This window comes from Ailuropoda melanoleuca, chromosome 1, assembly GCF_002007445.2.
Source record: "Ailuropoda melanoleuca isolate Jingjing chromosome 1, ASM200744v2, whole genome shotgun sequence".
Taxonomy (NCBI): domain Eukaryota; kingdom Metazoa; phylum Chordata; class Mammalia; order Carnivora; family Ursidae; genus Ailuropoda; species Ailuropoda melanoleuca.
In genome coordinates, this window is record NC_048218.1 from 210926222 (window position 1) to 210931221 (window position 5000).

The 5000-nt window shown below is 37.6% G+C and overlaps 1 protein-coding gene across 10 annotated transcripts in view; it reads right to left on the bottom strand.

Annotated features, from left to right (window-relative positions):
* Window positions 1–5000, bottom strand: part of LMBR1 (limb development membrane protein 1) — a 178047-nt gene that overhangs the window by 167315 nt on the left and 5732 nt on the right. The gene's annotated exons all lie outside the window — the stretch shown is intronic.

Consider the following 5000-nt stretch of genomic DNA (forward strand, 5'->3'; position numbering starts at 1 on the left):
CCCCAATGTTCATAGCAGCATTGTCCACAATAGCTAAATTATGGAAGGAGCCGAGATGCCCTTCAACAGACAAATGGATTAAGAAGATGTGGTCCATATACACAATGGAATATTACTCAGCCATCAGAAAGGATGATTACCCAACATTTGCNGCATCAACATGAATGGAACTGGAGGAGATTATGCTAAGTGAAATAAGTCAAGCAGAGAAAGACAATTATCATATGGTTTTACTTATTTGTGGAACATAAGGAATAGCAGGGAGATCGTTAGGAGAACTAAGGGAAAAATGAAGGGGGGGGAAACAGATGGGGGAGACAAACCATGAGAGACTATGGACTCCAGGAAACAAACTAAGGGTTTTAGAGGGGAGGTGGGTGGGGGGATGGGCTGGCCCGGTGATGGGTGTTAAGGAGGGCATGTATTGCATGGAGCACTGGGTGTTATACGTAAACAATGAATCATGGAACACTACATCAAAAGCTAATGATGTACTGCATGGCGACTAACATAACATAATTAAAAAATTAAATTAAAAAATTAAATTAAAAAATAATGAGAAACTAAAAATGGTTACGTACCTAAATGTGAGACCCAAGACCATAAAAAGCCTAGAAGAGAGCACAAGCAGTAATTTCTCTGACATTGGCCATAACTTATGTCTCGATATGTCTTTTGCAAGGGAAGCAAAAGCAAAATAAACTACTGGGGCTACATGAAAATAAAAAGTTTCTGCACAGCAAAGGAAAAAATCAACAAAACTAAAAGACAACCTAAGGAATGGGAAAAGATATTTGCAAACGACACATCTGGGAAAGGGTGAGTATCCAAAATATACTTTTAAAAAAACTTATACAATTCAACACCCCCCCAAAAAAAATAATCCAATTAAAAAATGGGAAGGCATTAACAAACATTTCTTCAAAGAAGAATCTACAGCCAACAGACACAGGAAAAGATGCTCAACATCACTCATCATCAGGGATATACAAATCAAAATCACAATAATATATCACCTCACATCTGTCAGAATGGCTAAAATCAAAAACATGAGAAACAACAAGTGTTGGCGAGGATGTGGAGGAAAAAAAAACCCTTGGGCACTGTTGGCAGGAACGCAAACTGGTACAGCCGTTGTGGAAAACAGTACTGAGGTTCCTCAAAAAATTAAAAACAGAGCTACCCTATGAACCAGTATCACACTACTATTTACCCAAAGAATATAAAAACACTAATTCAGAAGGATATACGCACCCTTATGTTTACTGCAGCATTGTTTACAATAACTATGGAAGCAGCCCAAGTGCCCATGAACTGATGAATGGAGAAAAAAGACTGGTATCTATATACAACGGAATATTACTCAGCCATAAAAAAAGAATGAAATCTTGCCATTTGCAACAACATGCATGTATCTAGAGACTAAAATGTAAAGTGAAATAAATCAGTCAGAGAAAACAAATACCATATCAATTCATTCATATGTGGAATTTAAGAAACAAAACAAATGGACAAAGGAAAAAAGAGACAAACCAAGAAACAGACTCAGCTACAGAGAACAAACAGATGGTTACCAGAGGGGAGGTTCATGGAAAGATAGGTCAAACAGGTGAAGGGGATTAAGAGTACACTTACCTTGATGAGCACTGAGTAATATATGGAACTGGTGATTCACTATATTGTATACCCGAAACTAATTAATAACACAGTATGTTAACTACACTAGAATTAAAATAAAAATTTTTTTTATTTAGAACAACACTGAATATGAAACAAAAAAACACCATGGCAATTTAGGTGGAAAACCGCATAATAAAAGGAAGAGCTTTATACTGTAGTACCTCTAAACGGCATTTTTTTCCCCTGCTTTTTGAATAAAGAATCCGTATTTTCACTTTGAACTGGGCCCAAAAAATTATGTAGCCAGCCCTGGAACATATTTAAAAGCTACTGCATGGAAATTCCTGGAGGATAAGTACCGAACCAAAATCAGAATACAAACATGAAGAAAAAATTTCCCATTAGCTTGCTCTTTCATTATCTAGATGCCCCTCAAGTTAACAAAGTTACATCAAGTGTTCTTGGTAACTAGAACTCTGAAACGCATTCAAAAATCATCTATTCTTAAAGAAGCTTAATTCAATACATCAAAGTCAATAGAAATAATAAATTCCAATGTACTAAGTAATAATTATGTTTCCAGTACCATACCAAGCCCTTTTCTACCATTATCTCAATTAATTATCACACCTTTAAGGTAGGTGTTATAAATCCCATTTTCATAGACAAGAAAATTAAGCTTCCAAGAGATTAAGGAACTTGCCCAATATCACACAGCCAGTAAATAGCGAAGATATGACTGGAACCTACACTGCCCCAATCCAAACCAAACCAATCTACCTCCTTGCTCAGCTTTCAGTACTGCTGTGCAATAAAGAGCAGCTCAGGCTCTCAATAAAATATAACAGTTAAAACTTTGTGTTTTGAAAGAAAGTATTACACTATGAATAAAATAGTATAGGCCTCAATAAGACATCTGATATTCAAATATACAACATCAACAAACTCATACATCAATCCCATAGAATCACTATAGAATCATGAATTAGCATGCTAGTGAAATAACCCTGCTTGCAGTCCTAGATGGTCAGCTTTCTGTCAAATTCCATATTTAGTTATGACGCTCTTTGAAAGATACATAGATTTGAGGAAAATTAAAATAATGTTAGATAAATGTGACTTCTAAAGGCCAAAACTGTACTTTAAAGAGTATGTGGGGGGCACCTCGGTGGCTCAATCAGTTAAGCATCCAACTCCTGATTTCGCCTCAGGTCATGATCTCAGGGTCATGAGATCGAGCCCTGCATGAGGCTCCTTACTGGGAGCCTGCTTAAAATTCTTTCTCTCCCTCTGCCTCTGCCCCTCCCCGCCATGCTCTCTCCCTCTCTCTCTCTCTAAAAAAAATTAATTTATGAAAGGGTATGTGGAATGTTCCTGAAACTTAAGCCCCGAAGAAGATATGTGAAAAACTGATATTAATTAAATATCAGAATACTTTAACAATTCTATCTAGAGAATCTATGGCCTACACAACTGAAACACTATAAGTTTTAGCATGAGTCCTGCCACAAAAAGACACACAAAGAAAAGAAAATGATATTGTATTCCCTCAACTTCAAGTTCCCAACTTGAAGTACATGCAAATTTAATTCTACAAAGCTTTTTAAAAAACAAAAAATTCTGGCATCCCCAAATTTCAAGTCACTCCTGGTGGAGATGGGTCAGCAATGGAAAGACAAATAAAATGATGACAGAGAAATAGTTTTTACAATATCACCTTGGGAAGGCAAATCCAAGCCACAGAAGGCACCCCACTACCATCTATGGGGGCAGCAGGAAAACAGGAACATGAAAGATTACAAGTGCTCTCACGTGGAGTCATCACAGGCACAGCTAGGGTTCGACACCCAGAGATTGGGAAAGGTCACTCAAAGCGTTTCCCACCACCACCACACAAGTTCTTCTGTGCTAGTGGAATGACAGTGGGGAGCTGGGTCCCAGGAGTCAACAACTCTGAGCCAAAAATCAGAAAGACGTCTGGATGGAAGAACAGACAGAAGGAAATACTTCTCGTAATGCATATTATTCAAAACAATCCATTACAAGGATCCCACTGAAATTCTAGGGAAGGGGATTCTGAAAATTCTAACAACAACAGATAACAGATATTAACGGTATAAAATTAGAATTTATCGTCTTTATTGTGTGCCCTTTCTGAATTGTTTCACCTTAAGTGCTAAAACATTTACAAGGGCTTTCAAAAATAAATTATGAGCTTTGTTGCCTCATGTCTGTTTTTTCTTATAATGCCTTAAGTTCTTTGAATTATCTTACCACCAAGGTTTTCAGAAAATTAACCTATACTACTATATTTGTACATAATCTTCAAAACCTCATCATGAGTAAATATCTACAATTACCTTCTACAAACACGGTGCAGAATAAAACAAAAGCATACAGCTCTCAGAGAATATATATTCTATCCTACTGTATAACATTACCTTGGAAACAAAAGGAAAACTAACACTAGAAATCGTGCTGAAATGATATGGCATTCTTTGGATGCCTATACCTCTCAGGAAATATACTTCCAACCATCACTTAAGACGGAAAGAATAAAAAGAAAAAAAAAATCTTACATGCATTAGAAATGCCTCAGTCTCCTTTAACCCCAAGTACAGAACTAGAGAGAAGTGAGGTATACTCACAAGGAGAACAGTGAAGGTCAAAGCCTCCTGATGAAGGATATGAGTGGCTGCTGTAACCAATTACCACAAACTTAGTGACTTAACACAAATTTATTACCTCATGGTTCTAAAGGTCACAAATCCAACATGGGTATCACTGGGCTAAAATCAAGATGTCAGCAAGGCTAGTTCCTTCTGTGGACTCTACGGAGAATCCATTTCCTTGACTTTTCCAGTTTCTGGAGACTATTCACTTTCCTCGACTTACCTTCAAAGTGCTTCACTCTACCCTCTGCTTGTTGTCACATCTCCTTCTCGGACTCTGACTCTCCCACCTCCCTCTTGTAAGGACCCTTGTGATTACACTGCATGCACCCAGATAATCTAGGACAATCTCTCCCTTAACATAATCACATCTGCAAAGTCCCTTCTGCCATGTATGATAACATAAAGGTTCCAGAGATTACCACATGAACATCTTTATGGGCTACTGTACCACCTACCAGGGGAAGTTCATTTAACCCAGTTTAGCAAAATCAAATACAAAGAATCCTCTGTACCTCTATCCCATTCCTTTTTGCTCACCTGTTATAAAATCAATATATGTCAGCTATTGGATTTCTATTTACTACACCATTCCACTATAAGACTTTATGGACCACACTGAGAAAGAGAAAAGCAGCCCCTGACATCTGGAAGCTAGCCTGCTACTACCTGCTAGGCCTTAATGCCGCTACAAAGTGGCTAGCAGCT